We start from the raw sequence: 21,794 nt of genomic DNA, 5'->3' as shown, positions 1-21,794 counted from the left end.
TGCTATAACCATTTCTAGTCGTTTCTAAAGAGAATGGTAAAGCAGAGTTAGTTGGTAGACAGTCAAGATTTGATTTACAGAGTACAGTTTACCCACATTCTCCTTTAAACTTGATGGGACAGGTTTTACGACCCTCACTAGGATTCGGTTTTGGTGAAGGAAGCCAAACTGTCTGGGAGTGGCCTTAATAAAACTTTGACAATACACTGCCGCCCAGGCGGAAGCTCAGCCTCAGAAGACCATTGATGGGGGGCCCTTCCCCCACGCCATGTGATGAGTGTAGTCTCTACTAGTGATGTGATGCTTTCTCTCTTCAAAGGTAAAAGGCAAGAGTTTCCTGGTGCTGAAGCATAGGACTAAATCTTTTCTCTGGGGATGTGAGCTTGAAAAAAGAACGTAAAGTCACAGCCCTCTGGTATGGAAAGAGCTAGAGCATTTTTTTTTTTTTTTAATACCCTGCCTAGGTCCCAGGATTTAATGGGGCAAGGCCAGTGTTATTTTTAAGGAATTTAAAAAAATTCCTTGAGAGAAAATAAAAGTACTGAAATTGCAACACATATTGGCAATTTTCCTGTAAGAGTTAATTAACAAACAAAAAACCAAAACAAACACACTCCAGAATTTGCAGCCCTAGCACTTTGTAGGGCCCCTAAGGGCAGGTGTAAGTGGCCCATGCCCTCAGTCAGAAAGCTGCAGGGGTATCCTCCCAAAGATGGATGACAGCATCGTATGCACGTTTGTCCCCATTAAATACCTTTACTCACTTCTGTTTGTAGGTGCCTACCATCTACTTAGTTTATGTGAGCCCTGTGAAGAGATACTGGGGGTGAGGGTTGTGTTTTCTTCTATCACTAATCCATGTGGCCAACTGCACTTCCTAAGTGAGAAATCAGGACCAGCTTTCCCCTGAAGAAGCTGGAATGAGGGCTGGATTCTTGTCAGATTTGAATCCTGGCTCTGCCATTTGTTGTGGCACCCCAGGAATTTCACTTAATCTCTCTGAGTTTGTTCCCTTACCTGTAAAACTGGGACACTTACCATTTCCTGTAGCACGTGTCTCCCTGGCAGACTCTGCACTTAGTAAATGTTTAATAAATCTGACCCTGAGCTTCTTTGGCCTTCAGTTTTCTCCATGAGGGATTTAGAGGTGGAGCCCTGGTGGCGCAGTAGTTAAGAGCTAGGCTGCTAACCAAAAAGTCAGCAGTTCAGATCCACCAGCCGCTCCTTGGAAGCCCTATGGAGCAGTCAGAATTGACTAGACTGCAAAGGGTTTGAGTTTTTTGGTTTAGTGCCATGGGTTACAGGGTGGTGGGACAGGAGGTGGGGGAGGGGGGTGTTGAAGCTATACGTGTCTTCCCACAGATCACCTCATCTTTGCCTTAGATAAGAGCCACAGGAAATAACTGTTGGACCACCAGGGCTACTTTCAGCATTGATGAATAAGCAGAATAGAAACAATTACACAATCTGCTGTAAATTTGGTGAAGTCCCTCCTTCTGTTCTTTTAGCTTCTCCAACTATACCCTTCGTGGAAAGCTCATTAGAGACAAATGTGACTCTCTCCTGGAGGCAAGTTTGAGCTAACCTAAGAGTTTAATTTAAGCACCAAGTATCCTTTGAATTAATCAGCTAGCTACTGGACAAGGCATTTTTCAGAAACAGCACTGGGAGCCATTGAGAAGGATACAGGCTACTGGGTTGCTAAAGCGGGAATGCCTCTACAATGTATCTAGCCAGTCCACACATCTTATACTAAACTAATTTCACTGAGGAAAAATGATTTCTAACATTCATTTTGCTAATTAATAAAGGTCTTGTATTGATTAGAAATAAAGAAACTAACATACCTGTAAAAGCCACCTCTGGATGGTAGCCTTCTGATAGCATTCTTAACTCGCCATCTCTGCAGTGTATACTCCTAACTGATTCAACTAATTTACTCTACATCCTACCAGTACCAGTTACTGCCGAGCCAGTTCCACTCATGACAACCCCACGTGTGTCAGAGTAGAACTGTGCTCGTAAGATTTTCAGTGGCTGATTTTTCAGAGGTAGATCTCCAGGCCTTTCTTCTGAGGCACCAGCAGGTATACTCAAACTGCTAACCTTTCTGTTAGTAGCCAAGCATATTAACTGTTTGCACCATGCTGAGACTCCAATTTATATCCTACGGTGCAGATTAAAAACACACTTATAAATCACAAACTGTGTATGCTGGAAACTCTGTAAGAAACTGATAGACAATGGAACCATTATAGTTGGTAGTCTTTATCTTAAGAACAATGAGAAGCTAGTAAAGGCTTTAAACTAGGGAGTATAAGATTTGCCTCTCTGCTGCAGTGCAGAAAACAGGGAAAGGGCAAGACTTGGGGAGAGAAGAGACCCACTAAGGAGCTATTGCATGAGATGATGTAACTTAAAAGTGGAGGCAAATTAGATGGAGGGAGTTGGATGGGTTCCTGAGATCTTAGATAAAATCACCAGGACCTGGCAATGGATTGAAATGGGAAGCGAGCTGAGGAGGAGGTGTCAAGATTGACTCTAGGGAGACCATATGCAAGGAGTTTTGTTGCAATATTGCTCATGCTCAAAAAACTGGCAATAATTCATATGTCATCAATATACACTCATTAAATGAAGTACAGTTTTATAATAGTGCAATATTCCGAACTGATTAAAAAGTAATGAGATGTACATGAATGACATGGAAAGATGACTAGGATATATTGTTGCATTTTTTCAGTTTTGTCGAAGAAAAAGATACTTAGTGTTGTTCCATTTTAATACAAATGTCTGGAAAAATAAATTCCAAACAGATAACAGCGCTTGTCTCTGAGGTGGAGATTACCAGGGACATTTGCAGTCTACAGTTTACATTTCTGTTCTCTTTAGATTTTTTGCAACTCTCGTGTTTACTTTTGTAATCAGAGAAAGTGAACTTTGTAAAATATGAGCAAAGTATCTTCTATCATGAAAAAGTCTGATCATTCTATCCCACAATGATTGCTTCCTTTTCTAAACACACAAACAACATTTATTCCAGAATGTTAGATCCAAAAAGGGCCTTAGAAATCACATAGTTCAACAATCCCATTTCACAGTTGAGGAAACTGAGGCCCAGAGTGGTTAATGGCTTGGCCAAAGTACATAGCCCTAAATTAATAGCAGGACCAGGGCTAGAACCCAAGGGTGCTGACTCTAAGTCTAGAATTCCTTCTACTGCAACAAACAATCTCCCCCAGCACTCACCGTATGTATGAATTGTTAATTCCTGTTGAGTCGTTTCTGACTCATAGCAACCGTACCTGTGCAGAGTAGAACTGCTCCATAGGGTTTTCAAGGCTGTGACCTTTCAGAAGCACATCATCTGACCTTACTTCTGAGGTGCCTCTGGATGTGTTCGAACCACCAACCTTTTGACTAGTGGTCGAGCACTTAACCATTTGTGCCACCTAGGGACACAATATGAATGACTTGGCTTTTATTGGACTGTCAAGTAAATAAATCTTATCCTTTTAAGTTATATGCTCAAACTCAAGAGTCAGTGGCCAGCATCATGCTGAACACACTATAAAGCACTATTAAGCAACCGACAGTCGTTCATTAAAGTACAGATCTAAGAGACAAGACTAAAACTTGGAGAGGAGAAAGATTCCCACACGTGGAGTGCTCACTCAGTGTCTCTGTATCTTTCTCTTCCCCCTCCCCTCCCCCCCCAACCCCAGCCAGGCAGTAAGAACAAGTTAGGGCACTTGGCACTGGCTACGTTGCCTAATCGGTGACGCTGAGGAAATGAACTTTGGTTTAAGGGTCAGTGGGTCCTCTACTCACTGCAGCAACATACCAATATCCTGCACTTCCTAAAGGAAATGATTGCATCACTGTTCAAGGTATACCTTTAATTAGTTGATACGTTCAGTGATTTCTCACAGTTGTGTTCAGAATGTTTTTCTTCCTGCAACTCTGATAGGCCCTTTTCACAGAACGTGTTTCAGGGACTGTTTCTTATCTTCCAGAAATGCAGCCAACCTTGGCCTGGTTGTGGGCCCAGAGCACTGCTTCAGTTTGTCAGCCCTGATGTGGTGGCTGAGCACAGTGGATGGTTCTGGATCAGTACTCACTGGCATAAACAACCTCCTCTCGCTAAAATGAGGATGCAGAGCTAGTTACCCAAGGGCAATTTCTGGCGTTGCTTAAGTCCGTTGAATGGCTGTTTGGCTTTCTCACCTGTTTGATTTCACCTTCTCCCCTGAAACTAATTAGAATACCTACTGCATTACACTTGGCGTCTGGCGTTCGTCACTTAAATGAGCCACTGCCTTTCTGAAAATGCTGTTCTTTCTGCCTCCCATTTTGCAAATTTGGTGCTCTTGTTTTCAGTGTTTTATTAATTTATTGCAACTTAGCATTTTCCATACCCCAAACATTTCCATTTTTAAAAAATTACCATCTGCTTGAATTTTTTAGACTATAAATGTTTTCAGTTTTAAACTTCAACCAGCTTTTCTTTCTTCTATTGCTAATCTGGCGGCACAGTGGTTAAAGAGCTCTGCTGCTAACCAAGAGGTTGGCAGTTCGAACCCACCAGCTGATCCTTAGAAGCCCTATGGGGCAGTTCTACTCTATCCTATAGGGTTGCAGTGAGTCGGAATCAACTCGATGGCAATGGGGTCTTTTGTTTGTTTGCTTTTAAATCTTGTGTGGCTTCACAGTGCTTTAAATCCTGAAGGTATGTTTTTTCTTAAAATTTTGGAAAAACTGAGATGCTTATCATAATTGTGAATATGCCTTTAAATTATGTTGAGCAAACTAGTATTTTGATATAATGAAAACAAGGATAAGTGTAAAGTACTAGTAATTATTTTCCCCTCAGTCAGCTATACTCTGCCTTTTTGGAAGCTCACCTTGTTCTTTTCACAAATGCAGAAATTTAGTTCTTAATAACTTTCTTGAATGCTAGCCTCACATAGAGGCTGAGAGTGTGGAAAGGCGAGGGGTGGGGGGAATGTAGGATCATACACAAGGGAATAGTCACACAAATGTCACTGAACCAATCTTAGAGACAGAAAATTCTAAGACAGTGAAATCCTTGAGCCTGGAGGTGTCATTAAGAGGATTTGTCTTACCTCTGTATTACCCAGTCCTGGAATGATGTCTGTGCCTTTGGAAGCAGCTGGAAAAGCTCATGTTTCTCATTGTTCTTTTCAGCTATGGCCAGACTGAGCAACCCCTGTCGCTGATAGTAATCTTGGTATGAGCTACAGTTAGCGAATTTTTTTTAAGTATAAAACAAAACATGTTGGACAGACAAAAGAAATAATAATTTTTTTTTCTTTTTTTTTAACAGACAACAGGATTAAAAAACCAAAAACCAAACCCCTTGCCGTCAAGTCGATTCCAACTCATAGTGACCCTATAGGGCAGAGTAGAACCGCCCCATAGAGTTTCCAAGGAGCGCCTGGTGGATTCGAACTGCCAACCTTTTGGTTAGCAGCTGTATCACTTAACCACTGCGCCACCAGGGTTTTGAAATCAGTCTGCCCTGAAAACTCAAGAATTGATGTTCCCCATAATTTCAGCCTTTCATATCCGGGCATGGACCCATTATTTGCTTGGCCACAAGAAAAGTGATCATACTCTCTCCCAAACAGGTAGACCTCTACGGCAAAGCATTTTTATGCTAACATTGTGACAGGTTGGGAAATATAGTTTGTATGCCTAAGCATTGGGAAAGTTTGATTGTTCATGTGGATAGTAACTTCTATTGAAAATTAAAAGTTCTATAAAAGAATTAAAATCTAAGGACCTATAGGCACGATTAAGGGCTAGGCCAGGTGGTCTCACTTATGTTTCTTACTATCCATAATCAGCAAATATTTGAATTTTTTTTTTTTTTTTTTTGCTGTGCGTTGTTAGTTGCCATCACGTGGATTCCGATTCATGGCTAGCCCATGTGTTACAGAGTAGAACTGCTCCATGGGGTTTTCTTGGCTGTCATCTTATCAGAAGCAGATTGTCAGGCCTTCTGCGGGACTGCTGGGTGGGTTTGAACCAACAACCTTTAGGTTAACAGTCAAGCACAAACAAAGAAAAAAAAAAAAAAGTTACCCAACGATTGAAAAGACAGAAATGCTTTTTCTCCCAGGACTTCTTAGTTAGGACTGATTAAGGAATGTGTGTTTCTGATGAATGTATAGAGAGAAGGTAGGATAAAGGAAGCCAAAGGAGAAAAGGGTGCTGTGCCTTTAAACATGAAATATAATTGTCCTTGAAGTTTCTATTTTCATTTGTTTTCTTTGGGTGGGACATGGAAAAATATTTGCCTGACGTATATAGTAGTAATCTTCATACGTGTATTGGTGAATTGCTTTCCCTGTGAAAAGGTGGTAGACAATTCATTGGTGATGCCTTTTCTTGTTTTAATTTTATTGTGCTTTAGGTGAAAGTATACAGCTCAAATTAATTTCTCATTCAAAAATTTATTCACATATTGTTTTGTGACATTGACTGCAATCCCCACAATGTGACAGCACTGCTCCCCCTTTCCACTCCAGGTGTCCGTTTGTCTAGTTCCTGTCCCTTCCTGCCTTCTCACCTTGCTTTTGGGTGGATGTATTTGATTCACTTAAGAAGCACATTCCTCGTATGTGTTATTGTTTGTTTTATAGGCCTGCCTAACCTTTGTTTGAAAAGTGGGCTTCAGAAGTAGTTTCAGTCCTGAGTTAGCAGGGCATCCGGGCCATAGTCTCAAGGATTCCTCCAGTCCCTGCCTGTCACACCGGTAAGTCTGGTCTTATTTCATGAATTTGAATTTTGATCTACACTTCTCTCTCGCTCTGTCTGTGACTTTTTGTTGTGATCCCTGTCAGAGTGGTCGGTGATAGTAGCCAGTCACCAACAGGTTCTTCTGGACTCAGGCTGATGAAGGCTCCGATTCATGTGGTCTGTTAGTCTTTTGGGCTAATATTTTCCTTGTGTCTTTGGTTTTCTTCATTCTCCTTTACTCCAGACAGGATAGGACCAATAGATACATCTTAGATGGCTGCTTGCAAGCTTTTAAGACCCCAGACAATACTCAACAAAGTGGGATGTAGAATATTTTCTTTATGAAATATGTTATGCTAATTGACCTAGATATCCCCCAAGACTATGGTCCTGGTCTTGCACCAGCAACTTGATCCCTCAAGGTGTTTGGATGTATCTAGGAAACTTTGATGCCTTTGCTTTGGCCAGGTTGTGTTGACTTCCCCCGTATTGTGTGTTGTCTTTGCCTTCATGAAAGTTGACAGTTGTCTATTATCTAGTTTGTAATTTCTTCTCTCCCTCCCTCCCCTCCCTTGTAAACATTGAAGAATTTTGTGTGTGTGTGTAAATCTTGAGATCTTACAATAGTGGTTTCTTACAATATTTGCCCTTTTATGACTGACTTATTTCACCCAGCATAATGCCCCCCAGACTGACCCATGTTATGTTTCTTGGATTCATCATTGCTCTTTATCATTGAGTAGCATTACATTGTGTGTCTGTACCATAATTTGTTTATCCATTCATCTGTTGATGGGCATTAGGTTGTTTCCATCTTTTTGCTATTGTGAATAGTGTTGCAGTGAACATGGGTGTGCATATGTCTATTTGTGTGATGGCTTTTATTTTTCTAGGGTATATTCCTAGGAATGGGATTGCTGAATCATGTGGTATTTCTATTTCTGGATTTTTAAGGAAGTGCTACATCATTTTGCAAAGTGGTTGTACCATTTTGTATTCCCACCAGCAGCGCATAAGACTTCCAGACTCCTCAAAACCTCTCCAGCATTTTTTATTTTCTGATTTTTGGTTAGTGCCAGTATTGTGAGGGTGAGATAGTATCTCATTAATGTTTTTATTTGCATTTCTCTAATGGCTAATGATTAAGAGATTTCCTCATGAGTCTGTTAGCCACCTGAACGTCTTCTTTGGTGAAGTATCTGTTCATATCCTTTGCTCATTTTTTAGTTAGATTATTTGTCTTTTTGTTACTGAGGTGTTAAAGTATTTTGTAGATTTTAGAGATTAGACCCTTGTTGATATGTCATAGCCCCAAAATTTTTCCCAGTCTGTACTTTCTCTTTTTACTCTCTTGATGAAGTCTTTTGATGAGCATAAGTGTTTAATTTTTAGGAGCTCCTAGTTACCTTGTTTTTTTTTTTTCTGGCATTTGTGCATTGTTAGTTATGGTTTGTATGTTATCTGTGTCATGTATTAGCATTGTCCCTATCTTTTCTTCCATGATCTTTATTTGATTTAGATATTACATATAGGTCTCTGATCCATCTTGAGTTAGTTTTTGTGTATGGCGTGAAGTATGGATCTCGTTTCATTTTTGTATAGATGGATATCTAATTGTACCAGCACCATTTGTTAGACTATTTTTTCCCCATTTAATGGACTTCGGCCCTTTGTCAAATATCAGCTGCTCATAGATGGATGGATTTACATCTGGGTTATCAATTCTGTTCCATTGATCTGTGTGTCTGTTGTACCAACCAGTACCAGGCTGTTTTGGCTACCATAGCTGTATAATACTTTCCAAGGTTAGGTAGTGTAAAGCCTCTCACTTTGTTCTTTTTCTTCAGCCATGCCTTACTTATCCAAGCCCTCTTGCCTTCCCATATAAACTTAGTGATTTGTTTCTCCATCTCATTAAAAAATGTTGGGATTCGGGTCAGGATTGCATTATATTGCCTTTCTTTTTAAATATTTGCAAATCTGTGAACTTCTTCACTGAAAATCAGTAAGATCGTTTGGTATCAGCGGGTCAGATCTGAAAGGATATGTCTCTGAAACACTTCAAGTGTGAACCTTTAGGAATTAAACATTGACCTTTCTGGTTATATGTTATCCCAGAAGCTACCTTACATATGTGATCAGTATTTTCATTATAAATCAGTTGTTAACAAAGTATCAGCCAACCCTCATATTTATTCTAAACAACATTGTTTGGAAAAATCTTAATTTGCTCATCTAAATAGATTTTTTAATGATTAGATAATACGTTTAAATTATTTTGAGTTTCCTGAGGGTAAGATGTGTTTTCCCTCTATCTGTCTGAAAGGAATTAAAATTCCAGTAGTTCAGAAATTCTTACTTACTCAACAAATAAGTACTGAGCATTTCCCATAAGGCCTGGCATTACAGAGAAAACATGTCAGCCTTTCTGAAACTCCACACATAGTGGTTAGCATGTGAGTACTAACTATACACTAGGTGTTGCACTACGTGCTGACCAGATACTGAAGTGCACAAATAAGAGTCCCTGTCCTCATGTGGCTTATACTATCTACTGGGAAAGAGAAACATTAAATAATCACTTAAATGCAAATAGAATTTTAAATTGTGTTGCAACGAGGAAAAGGTAAGAAAGGAATGTTAACAGCTTTTATGGGGTCTAATTTAGATGGGGAGTCTCTGGGTGGTTGTCTTAGTCATCCAGTGCTGCCATAACAGAAATACCACAAGTGGATGGCTTTAACAAAGAGAAATTTATTTCCTCACAGTTAAGTGGGCTGAAAGTCCAAATTCAGCTCCAGGGGAAGGCTTCCTCTCTCTATCAGCCCTGGAAGAAGGTCCTTGTCCTCAGTCTTCCCATGGTAGAGGGACTTCTCAGGCTCAGGGACCCCAGGTCCAGAGGACGTGCTCTGCTCCTGGTGCTTCTTTCTTGGTAGTGTGAGGTCCCCAACTCTCTGCTTGCTTCCCTTACCTTTTATCTCTTGAGAGAGAAAAGGTGGTGCAGGCCACACCCCAGGGAAACTCCCTTTACCTTGGATCAAGGAGGTGACCTGGGTGAGGGTGGTATTACAATCCCACCCTAATCCTCTTTAACATAAAATTACAATCACAAAATGGAGGACAACCACAGAATAGAGAATCATGGCCTGACCAAGTTGGTATACACATTTTTGGGGGGACATAATTCAATCCATGACAGTGGCGCATTCAGTTAAGTGCCCAATTGGCGGTTCAAACCTAACCCAGAGGCACCTGTTCTGCACACATGGGGTCGCCTTGAGTCAAAATCAACTGGATGGCAACCAACAACAACAACAATGTAGATGGGGTGGAGAGGGAGAGGTCAGGAAAGGTGTCTCAGAGAAAGTGATGTGCTAAGAGCAGAAGGATGAGGAGTTAGGGAAAGAGGCAGAAAAAAACTGGTTATGTATATTAAAAAATATATATATATATCGGTCTGGGAGCCAAGAAACCTCATTTCTAAGTTAAAGAGATGCTAGTAACTGTACTTGAGTGTACCACCCTCTGGTCTCCTTTTCTGTATCTGAGGGGTCAGAGTTGATTAGAAGCCTCTAGGATACTATCTCTCTGATCTGTGGTTAATGTGACCTGCTGCCTTGCTCCCTGATGGATCTCTTTGGAGCTTTTCTGGAGCTGTCATCATCTCAGCCCAGATTTTCTTTTTCCGAGAAACGGAGTGTCCCAGCCTTGCCAGGCACTTGCTGGGTGTGCCAGATTGGGGCAGTTAGGCTTGAGGTACCTCAACTTCCTGCTCCTGCCCACACCCACAGATTTATCTACGTGGATATCAGTCCTTTCCTCATTCCCTCCATTCTCAGAGGATAAGGTGTTCTTTTTCCTCTTCAAGGTCAACCTTTTCATGCGGACTCATGTCCTTTTTTGTTCCCCAGCCCTCTGAGACATTTCCTCACCAATTAATTCTGTCTCTCCCCTGAATCTTCAAACTCTTATAAAAAAAAGGGGGGGGGATTTCTTTCTCCTCAGTAAACCACACTCGAATCTGTTTTATTAATTTTTAAAAATACAGAACAAATTTCCTTTGAGCTCTTTAAAGAGTTCTTGAGTGGTTGCTGTCTTAAACTGCAATTTCCAATCCCTCACTTTCACTTTACTCTTAATATATGGTCATTGGGTTTCCACCCACATTGTAACATGAAAATTTCATTCATCAAAACTAATGGGCATATATAATCCCCTTGCCTTATAAACCTTACTGCTACATTTTAAACTACTGATACTGATGGTGCTGTCCTTTTTGAAAACCTTTCTTTCCTTTGGCTACAGTTACATTTCACACTCCTGGTGCTTCTCCTACTTCTATCATCAGCCCCTATTCCTTGCTACCTATTATCAGCCTAACTCTGGGCTTTTGAAGATGCAGAGTCCAATCCCAGGTCCTATAAATATGTAGAAGTTATGACTCAGTCATCAGGAGGGGTGTACAAAGAATGCAGAGTAGGATTAAATGGTGACTAGATCCGTTGATTCCGGTCATTTGGCAAGGCAACCTATGTGGGAGGTCTCAGAATCAGAGTTGAGATGACAAGAAATTTGACTCTCAGGAATATAGGTGAGAAGACTGAACCCTTTGTTAAGTATGAAATCCCTGTTAAAGCAAAACTACATAGGAAAAGTTAAATTCTGAATCCCAGCCCAGATTTCTAGTGAACATGCACTAAGTAATCTCAAATTTCTAGGGAAAGTGAAATTATTTACTTATAAGATGGTGTCTTTAATCCTGGAAAGATTTAGGATTACGTGTAAGTACGACGGGCCAAATAAAACCTAAAAGTATTGGTATCTTTAGATAAGTTTGGGAGAAAATCTGTATTTAGTATTTTAAATCTTCATGTTTCAGATCTTTTGGGAATTAGCATGATTAGTCATGTGATTCCAGTTTAAAATGCCATTGGGTGATTGATTTAGACTTGAGATTTTTAAGATGAAATTTTAACATAATTTTGTATTCTTTATACTGCATTAAAATATTTAAGAGAATTGAAGATTTACCCTATTTACAAGCTTAGCTTATTAATTTTCTGAAAGATTTAAGTCCACGAGAAGGTTTTGTTTATTAGTCAGAAATACTTAAAAAGAAAATCAATTATATGGGTAAGTGTAGTGTTGAAATGTTTGTTACTTTAATTAGCCAAGTTGAAAAATTATTCTTAAAAGTACTGAAAAAGTTTAGGGAATTTTAAATTGAATACAAAATTTGTCACTGAACTCAAAATTCAAGAAAATTGACATTTTTTGATTTGTTACTTTAAAAATTAAATATTCATTTAAAAAACCCAAGTAGTCACAAATAGTATTTTTCTGGACCCTCAGGAATACCTGGAAACCCTAATTGCCAGCACGTGCTCTCTAGCATCAGTGTGCCCCTGGGCTGCTTCCTTACCCCACTGTTCTCCCACTCTTCCAATCTCCCTGACCAACCTCTTGCAGCATCACGGTGTTTACTGCCACTCTGCAGGGGACACCCAAATGCATACCTCTAGCCCTGCCCTCCTCACACAACTCCAGATCAATTGAAAACCCCTTCCTGCTGGACAGACCCTCTTGCATGTCTCAGACACCTTTAAACTCAACTGAGTTCATCACTGCCCCACCCCCAAACCCCACAGATTTCCTCTCATTTCAGTTACTGTCTCTGCTGAGGACATTATCACATTTCCCTCCTCAAGGGCAAGGACTATGGCTTGGGCATCTTTGACTCTTTAACTCCTGTTTCTCAGTGCAGCAATAATAGCGAACATTTATTCAACATGCTTTGTATATGTTATCTAATTTGTGGGACAGCAGCTCAGAGAAGTTAAGCAAGTTGTTCAGGAAAACAAAGCTGTAAGTGACAGAACTGGGACTCAGTCAAGGTTTATTTGACTCCAGAACCCACTCTCTTCGCCAGAAGAACGCCTCTTCAGTGTTACCCACTCTATGAGTTTCCTTGGCTGCGTGCGGTAACAAAGTACCACAAACTGGGTAGCTTAAAAAAAACAGCAATTTATTCTTTCACTGTTCTGGAGGCTAGAAGTTAGAAATCAAGGTGTCAGGGGTCATAGTCTCTCTGAAGTTCTCTAGGGAAGAATCTTTCCTTGCGTTTTCTAGCTTCTGGTGGTGGTGGTGGTGGTGGTGTTAAGTGCCATCAGGTCAGTCCCAACTTACAGCAACCCTATGTACAAGGAAACGAAACACTGCCTGGTCTTGCGCCATCCTCACAATTGTTGTTATGGTTGAGCCCATTGTTGCTGCCACAGTGTCAGTCCATCTCGTTGAGGGTCTTCATGTTTGCACCGTCCCTCTACTTTACGAAGCATGATGTCCTTCTCCAGGGACTGATCAATTCTGGTAGCATGTCCAAAGTATGTGAGATGTAGTCTCGCCATCCTTGCTTCTAAGGAGCATTCTGGTTGTACTTCTTCGAAGACAGATTTGTTCATTCTTTTGTCAGTTCATGGTATATTCAGCATTCTTTGCCAGCACTACAATTCAAAGGTATCAGTTCTTCTTAGGTCTTCGTTATTCATCGTCCAGCTTTCACAGGCATTTGGGGCTATTGAAAACATCATGGCTTGGGTCAGGCACAACTTAGTCCTTAAAGTGACATCTTTGCTTTTTAATACTTTAAAGAGGTCTTTTGCAGCAGATTTGCCCAATGCAGTGCGTCTTTTGATTTCTTGACTGCGGCTTCCATGGGTGTTGATTGTGGATCCAAGTAAAATGAAATCCTTGACAACTTCAGTCTTTTCTCTGTTTATTGTGATGTTGCTTATTGGTCCAGTTGTGAGGATTTTTATTTTCTTTAAGTTGAGGTGTAATCCATACTGAAGGCCGTGGTATTTGATCTTCATCAATAAGTGCTTCAGGTCCCATTCTGGTAGTTGCCAGCAATCCTTGGCATTCCTGGGCTTGTGATAGATCTGTTGCCTTTGAGTTGATTCCAAAAACTGCCCCATGGGCTTCCAAGGAGCAGCTAGTGGATTTAAACTGCTGACCTTTTGGTTAGCAGCCCAACTCTTAACCACTGTGCCACCAGGGCATGTGGCAGCATAACTCCAATCTCTGCCTCCATCTTTACATGGATTTCTTCCCTGTGACCCCTTTGTGTCTTCAAATCATTCTCTGTAAGAATACCAGCCATTGAATTTAGGACTGACCCTAATCCTATACGACCTCATCTAAATTAGATTATATTTGCCAAAAGCTGTATTTCCAAATTAGGTCATATTTACAGTTGCTGTAATTTAGGGCTTCAACATGCCTTTTTTTCCCCCATATTTTATTGTGCTTTAAGTAAAAGTTGGCAGTTCAAGTTAGTTTCTCATACAAAAATGTATACACACATTGTTATATGACCCTTGTTGCTCTCCCTATAATGTGACAGCATGCTTCTCCTTTCTACCCTGGATTTCCGTGTCCATTCAGCCAGCTCCTGTCTCTTTCTGCCTTCTCACCTCGCTTCTGGACAGGAGCTGCCCGTTTAGTCTCATGTATCCACTTGAGCTAAGAAGCACACTCCTCAGATGAGTATCATTTTATGTCTTTAATAGTCCAGTCTAATACTAGTCTGAAAAGTTTGTATCGGGAATGGTTTTAGTTTTGGGCTAACAGAGAGTCCAGGGGCTATGTCTTCTGGGGTCCCTCCAGTCTCAGTTAGACCATTAAGTCTGGTCTTTTTACTAGAATTTGAGTTCTGCACCCCACTTTTCTCCTACTCCATCAGGGACTCTCTGTTGTGTTCCCTGTCAGGGCAATCATTGGTGGTAGCCAGGCACCATCTAGTTCTTCTGGTCTCAGGCTGATGGATCCTCTGGTTTATATGGCCCTTTCTGTCCCTTGGGCTCATATTTTCCTTGTGTTTTTGGTGTTGTTCATTCTCCTTTGCTCCACGTAGGTTGGGACCAACTGACGCATCTTAGATGGCTGCTTGCTAGCGTTTAAGACCCCAGACGCCACTTACCAAAGTGGGATGCAGAACATTTTCTTAATGCACTTTGCTATGCCAATTGACCTAGATGTCCCCTGAAACCATGGTCCCCAGACCCCAGCCCCTGCTACTCTGTCCCCCAAGGTGTTTGGTTGTATTCAGGAAACCTCTTAGCTTTTGGTTTAGTCCAGTTGTGCTGACTTCCCCTGTATTGTGTTCAACATGCCTTTTGCGGGGTTTGGGGGGGCGACACGAATCAATCCACAATACCCACCTTACCTCGGATTATCTCCTTTCACATTAGCTTATATTTTTCCTGACAGATTTTTGTGTAGTAGTATTACTGATGTTACTAAAATTGTCAAGTGATATTCAGAAATTAGAGTATTCATAAAAAATTTAGATTTTTTCATTTCCTTATGAGAGAACTTACTCCATATTTTTAGATAGATCAAAATATCAAGCTTAATCATTTCCAGGTTCCATACTGTCACTTACTAAAGGCACATCAGCACATTCATTTCTCCCAACGTTCCTGCTCTGCTGGCTCAGGAAAAATTCTTCTTGATCTTTCCATACACTGCTAGACCAAGAAGCGTGTGTTTCAGTCAGACTAGACGACAGGGTTGGGTTTGGAGGAAATATGGCCACAGGAGTGCCTTTTAAGAAATAAAATTGAGAAATCATCCTTCTAACATTTCCTCCTTCCTTCACATTTACACAATTCATAGAAACAATGCTCCTTTTTTCTGTTGAGCCCTTCAACCCTAGGACAAAACTAATAAGAGTGGTCAAACTGGACCTGCTGTCTTAGCCGCATCTACCTACCCCCTCCCCCCACCCCAGAATAAACCCTTCACATACAAGCTGCCGAGTAAAACCTAGAGATTAAGATAACAAGGATCCTTTGCTCAAAATAAAACATATTTTTTTAAATAATGGCCATTCTAATCTGTAGTTCTCATTACTGAATTGACTCTGTCCCGCTCAAAAATAACCTGTTGCTTTTGTCAAGATTTCTTAAAGTTGGAGGAAATTTTGTCTATTTTCTCTTCAGGGAATTTTATATAAAAAATATACCCTTTTTAGCAATGTTTATGAACTAGTTATTCAGAAGATCGTTTCCCTTAAGCTCTTCTATTTGACTGAGTCTCATATACAAGTTCAAAGACTGGAAAAAGATAAAGACACAATAATTAAAAATATGTGTGTGTATGTATATGTGTGTGTGTAAAATATGGAGCACTGGTGGCTCAGTGGTTAAGATTTTGACTGCTAACCAAAAGGTTGGCAGTTTGAATCTACCAACCCTCTTTGAAAACCCTATGAGGCAGGTCTGCTCTGTCCTGAAGGGTCACTATGAGTTGGAATCAACTCAACGACAATGTTTTTTTGTTTTTTATATGTGTGTGTGTATATATATACACACACATATACACATATATGCATATACAAATATGTACTATATAAATATATATTTTATACATATATAATTATAGTGCCACAGAAAAGAGTTCTATAAAGAGGTTGCAGTAAGCAGGAACTTTTTACTAATAACATTTAATCAGAGTATGTGGGATTTTAATTTCTGTAATTGCTTGTGATTTTGACCAAAATTCAAATTAATTTTTACTATACCCAAACAATTTTTCTTCATCCACAAGGAGAAAAATAAAGGAACATTTTCCTATAAGGTGGAAAATAAACCAAAAATCTGAAATAACATTTCTGGCTGCAGAAAATGCAGTAATTCCTGAGAAACTGAACGTGTTCTCTCAGTGCATGGACTGAAAGGTAAATGCGTTTAGCATATGTTTAGACGCTATGATAGATTGAATTGTGTCCCCCCTCAAAATATCTGTCAACTTGGCTAGGCCATGATTCCCAGTATTGTGTGATTGTCCACCATTTTGTCATCTGATGTGATTTTCCTATTGTCGTAAATCCTGTCTCTATAATGTTAATGAGGTGGAATTAGCCACAGTTATGTTAATGAGACAGGACTCAATCTACAAGGTTAGGTTTTGTCTTGAGTGAGTCTCTTTTGAGATATAAAAGAGAGAAGCCAGCATAGAGACAGGGGGACCTCATATCCCCAGGAAAGCAGCACCAGGAACAGACTGCATCCTTTGGACCTAGGGTTCCTGCAGGGAAAATTCTTAGACCAGGGGAAGATTGATGGCAGGGACCTTTCCTCAGAGCCAACAGAGACAGAAAAACTTCCCCCGGAGCTGGCGCCCTGAATTCGGACTTCTAGCCTCCTGGACTGTGAGAGAATGAATTTCTCTTTGTTAAAGCCATCCACTTGTGGTATTTCTGTTACAGCAGCACTAGATGACTAGAACAGGTGCCATTTATCACCATAGTGTTCTCATTTACCCAAAGTGATGTGGGATTGCTTAATCTCAGGTCTTCCTTGAAATTGCTCTACAATCACAGAAATCACTTCTCTCTTCTTCAGTTTCTCAACAGATAACACATTGCCTGTTGCTATAAACCGAAAGCCATGTCCCTTCAGCATTTTCATCATCATTACTAAACAACCATTGGCCGTTGAGTCAACAAATACTCATGGCAACCACTGTGTCAAAACAGAACTATGCTTCATAGGCTTTTCAATGGCTGATTTTTTGGAAGTGGATTGACAGACTTTTCTTCTGAGGTACTTCTGGGTGGACTTGAATTGCAAACAATTTGGTTAGCAGCCAACCGTGAGATGCTTTGAATTCATAAAGCCCATTTACCTTGATTATCTCTTTTGATCCTCACATGTTTATGTGTGCACATAGTAGTCCTTGAAACAGGATAATGCTGCAGTTAAAGGCACAAGCTTTTAGGCACACCCGAATTCAAATCCCAGCTCTGCATCTGCTGTGAGCCACCGTTTCTTTATCTGTAAAATGGTGATAATCATTGTGCTGACCACATAGATGGGATTGTTGTTGGCATAAAAATCAGGAACCCAGTCAGTGCATACACATGAAGAAAAGATAAGTTAACTTCTATGACCTCTGTAATCAGGGAAAAAAAATTAAAAACACATGTTAGAAATAACGAAGTATACCACTTCATACCCACTAGCATGGCTGTTATCAAAAAGATAGGCAATAAGTGTTGGCAAGGACACAGAGGAATCGGAGCCCTCAGGCAGGGCTGCTGGGAACTTAAAATGGTGTAGCCTCTCTGGAAAAGAGTATGGCAACTGAATGTGTACCAACCAATAAATGCACAAAAGAAATGTGATGTAAGCAGGCAAAGGAATATTATTCAACCATAAAAAGGAATGAACTTCTCATACATGCTATATCATGGATGAACCTTGGAAACATTATGCTACGTGAAAGAAGCCAGTCACACAGCCCACATATTATATTCCATTTACAGGAAATATCCAGAATAGGCCAATCCATAGAGACGGAAAGTAGATGGTGATTGTCTAGGCCTAGGTAGGATAGGGAGAGTGAGAGTTAATGGCTAAAGGATACAAGATTTATTTTTGGAGTGAGGAAAATATCCTAAAATTGACAGTAGTGATGGTTGTGCTACTCCGAATATACCAAAAACCATGGAATTTTACACTTTAAATGAGCGAGTTATAAAACCAAGCAAAAACCAAACCCAGTGCTGTCGAGTTGATTCTGACTTATAGCAACAGCTATGAGTGAGTTATAAGGTATATAAATTATATCTCAGTAATTTCAATTATTGTATTATTATTATAAAGTAACAATAATAAAGTGACAGACTTCTAAGTAACTTCAGTAACCTTCTAAGAGTAAACATTTTTAGATAAGAGGTCAGTAGACATCTGTTTAGGAGCCCTGGTGTCACAATGGTTAAGCACTGGCTGCTAACTGAAAGGCCGATGGTTCAAATCCACCAGCAGCAACTTGGGAGAAAGATATGGCAGTCTGCTTCTATAAAGATACAGCCTTGGAAACCCTATGAGTCAGTTCTACTATGTCTTATAGGGCCACTTTGAGTCAGAATCAACTCAGCAGTGGGTACAGATAGGTTGGATAAGTACCCAAATAAAGTAAGAGTACTATTTTAAAAACACTTACTTTGAGCCACCATTAGTGGCCTCCCCAACCCTGTCCCACCCCACCCCACAACTACATGGTTTTTTTCTTCCTATATTAATAAAATTTCTACCAGGTTGTGATTGCATTAATTGTTTACCTGGTTCTGATTTCTCTAGCTAGATGTAGGCCTCTGAAATAATGGGTTATGAGAGAAGCGCTGCCTGGATCTGCGGGCCTGGGAGCTGGCGCACCGTGAGTCGCACCCTCCCCAGGGTAGGCTCTTAATGTGGGCCTGATGTGATACATCCAGTGAATATAGGAGCCTATTTTTGTTAGGGGGGGAAAAAATAAATTATTTGGCCCAATTCCGCCAAACTAAGGCTGACCCTTAAAGGAACAAATACTTCCCCTAGCTGTGGATTTTCCTTCCAATAAGGAACTAAGATGATTGCAAATATAACTTAGATAAGGAATCAGACTCCTTACACTTCTGTTTGTTCATTGTAGAAATACTTATTTATAATTTGCCTCATAAAATTACTCTCCTGTATTGGCCTTTTAGTGCAAGGAAATTAATTGATAACGGATTGTACTATTTTCCAGAGAAACGCTATTCAAATTCTCCTCTTTCTATGAAGAAACATTTGTTGTTGTTGCTAGTTGCCGTCAAGTTGACTCCTACCCGTGGCAGCCCCGTGTGTGCAGAATACAGCTGCCCCATAGGGTTTTCAAGGCTGCGACCCTTCAGAAGCAGATTGCCAAGCCTTTCTTCCAAGGTGCCTCTGGTTGGGTTCGAACTGCCAACCTTTCGGCTAGTAGTCGAGCACTTGACTGTTTGCACTGCCCAGGGACTCCTATGAAGAAACATAGCTAAAAATAATCTTGCCCTCCTCTTAGCATTCTCGCACTTTCTGTCCCCCTCAGTCAGACTTACCCATCATTTTTATTGCCAGCTATTCTTTCATGTGAAAATATCTTATTTTCTCAAAAGACTGTAAGTTTTTCGAAAGCATGCCCATGAACTTATTTTTATTCCCCATAGTATCTTATGTAAGGTAGGACATCATTGCAATCGAGCCAATTCCGACTCACAGTGACCCTATAGGACAAACTAGAACTGCGCCATAGGGTTTCCAAAGAGCCACTGGTGGATTTGAACTGCCAATCTTTTGATTAGCAGCCAAGCTCTTATGTAAGGTAGAGCCCTAAATATTTCTTGATTAATTATTTACCAGTAGGCATGGTGTCTTAGTTATCTAGTGCTGCTATAACAGAAATACCACAAGCGGATGGCTTTAACAAAGGAATTTTTTCCCTCACAGCCTAGGAGGCTAGAAGTTCAAATTCAGGGCATCGGTTCCAAGGGAAGGTTTTCTCTGTCTGTCACCTCTGGGGGTAGGTCCTTGTTATCAATCTGCCCCTTGTCTAGGAGCTTCTCAGTGCAGGGACCCCAGGTCCAAAGGAAGCACTGTTCTCCTGGCTCTTTTTCTTGGTGGCATTAGGTCCCCCTGTCTCTCTGCTCACTTCTCTCCTTCACATCTCAAAAGAGATTGACATAAAACACAGTCTAATCTTGTAGATTGAGTCCTGCCTCATTAACATAACTGCCTCTAATCCTGCCTCATTAACGTCATAGAGATAGGATTTACAACACATAGGAAAATCACATCAGATGACAAAATGGGGAATAATCACACAATACTGGGAATCATGGCCTAGCCAAGTTGACACATATTTTGGGGGGACTCAATTCAACCCATAATGCATGGCTAGCCTTTATTCCTGAAGTATGCACATTCGTGATCTAGTTGTTGTTAGGTGCTACCCTTTTTACTCATAGCGGCCCCTCATGACAGAGTAGAACTGCCCGATATGGTTTTCTTGGCTGTGATCTCTATGGGACTGTGCTCCATAGGGTTTTCAAGACTGTGACCTTTAGAAAGCATATAGACAGGCTTTTCTTCCGAGGTACCTCTAGGTGGGTTCAAACTGCCAACCTTGCAGTTAGTAGCTGAACACTTAACCATTTGCGCCACCCAACAACAAGAACAAGAACTACGCCTTCCATAAAGATTAACCCGCTGCCACTAAGTCAATTCCAACTCAAAGCGACCCTGTAGGCTAGAGGAGAACTGCCCCATAGGATTTCCAAAGCTATAATCTTTTACAGAAGCAGGCTGACAAATCTTTCTCCAACAGAGTGGCTCATGGGTTTGAACAGCTAACCTTTTGATTAGCAGCCAGGCTCTTTAACCACTGTACCACCATAAAGATTACAGCTGAGAAAATCCTATGGGGCAATTCTGTTCTTTCACATGGGGTCAATATGAGTCAGATTCAAGTCAGTGGCACCCAACAGTACCAACAATCATTACAGAAGCCCATCACCATATCTGTCTCCCATGGAGCAGCTAGGTGGGTTCGAGCCAGCAACCATTCAGTTAGCAGCCAAGTGCTTAACCATTTGTACCACAAGGGCTCCTTGTGGTCCAATTACTTAGTCTTATTATCTTTCTGAAGGCAAAGCCAGAGTTACGCTGTTCACAGCAAAGCAGAAACAGTCATACCTACAAAGCAGCTTTTCCAGAACATGATCAAAACATTAAACAGATTATTTAAAGTTGTGTGGCTCTTCACTGTACTCATCTTTCAAGTCCTCTATGAGTTTGAAATTTTTCAAAATCAAAAGTTAAACACCTAAGCATATCCCTAGAACTTAGACCCAACATCATAACCTTTCCTTGTTCAACTGTTCAGATGGGTTATTTATTTCAATGGACACCAGATTACAGCATGCTTCTAAGGACCCAAAACGTTTGTTCTTTAACTCTGCTCATTTTCTTTCTTTGTAGAAATTCTTCCAGAACGTTGTGCTTCAGATTTGTCATCCCCAAATCTTAATCACTAAGTTAACGGTGGTGTTTCACAAAAAGTGTCCTACAAGCTCATGCAGTTTTCAGCCTAGAAGAGGGACATTCAGAGATTAGCCAAACAATCACCTAAGTGTAAAATCTCAATAATGACAAGTGTAGTGTAAATCAGTAATAGATCTGACC

General features: G+C 40.6%; 1 protein-coding gene across 3 annotated transcripts in view; it reads left to right on the top strand.

The window, feature by feature from the left end:
• C5H4orf19 (chromosome 5 C4orf19 homolog) overlaps positions 1-21,794 on the top strand; it is a 104,025-nt gene that overhangs the window by 8,846 nt on the left and 73,385 nt on the right. The window contains exons 1-2 of one of the 3 annotated variants that reach the window (XM_049886371.1): positions 4,862-5,651; positions 6,669-6,781. The exons of 1 other annotated variant lie outside the window; for it this stretch is intronic. The gene's annotated coding sequence lies outside the window, so the exon portion shown is untranslated. Of the gene's footprint in view, positions 1-4,861; positions 5,652-6,668; positions 6,782-21,794 lie in introns of those variants that run through there. One more of the 3 variants, XM_049886369.1, reaches the window with a different exon arrangement.

This window comes from Elephas maximus, chromosome 5, assembly GCF_024166365.1.
Source record: "Elephas maximus indicus isolate mEleMax1 chromosome 5, mEleMax1 primary haplotype, whole genome shotgun sequence".
NCBI lineage: Eukaryota > Metazoa > Chordata > Mammalia > Proboscidea > Elephantidae > Elephas > Elephas maximus.
Note: the sequence above shows the minus strand (reverse complement) of the source record. Positions and strands in the feature narration are given on the sequence as shown.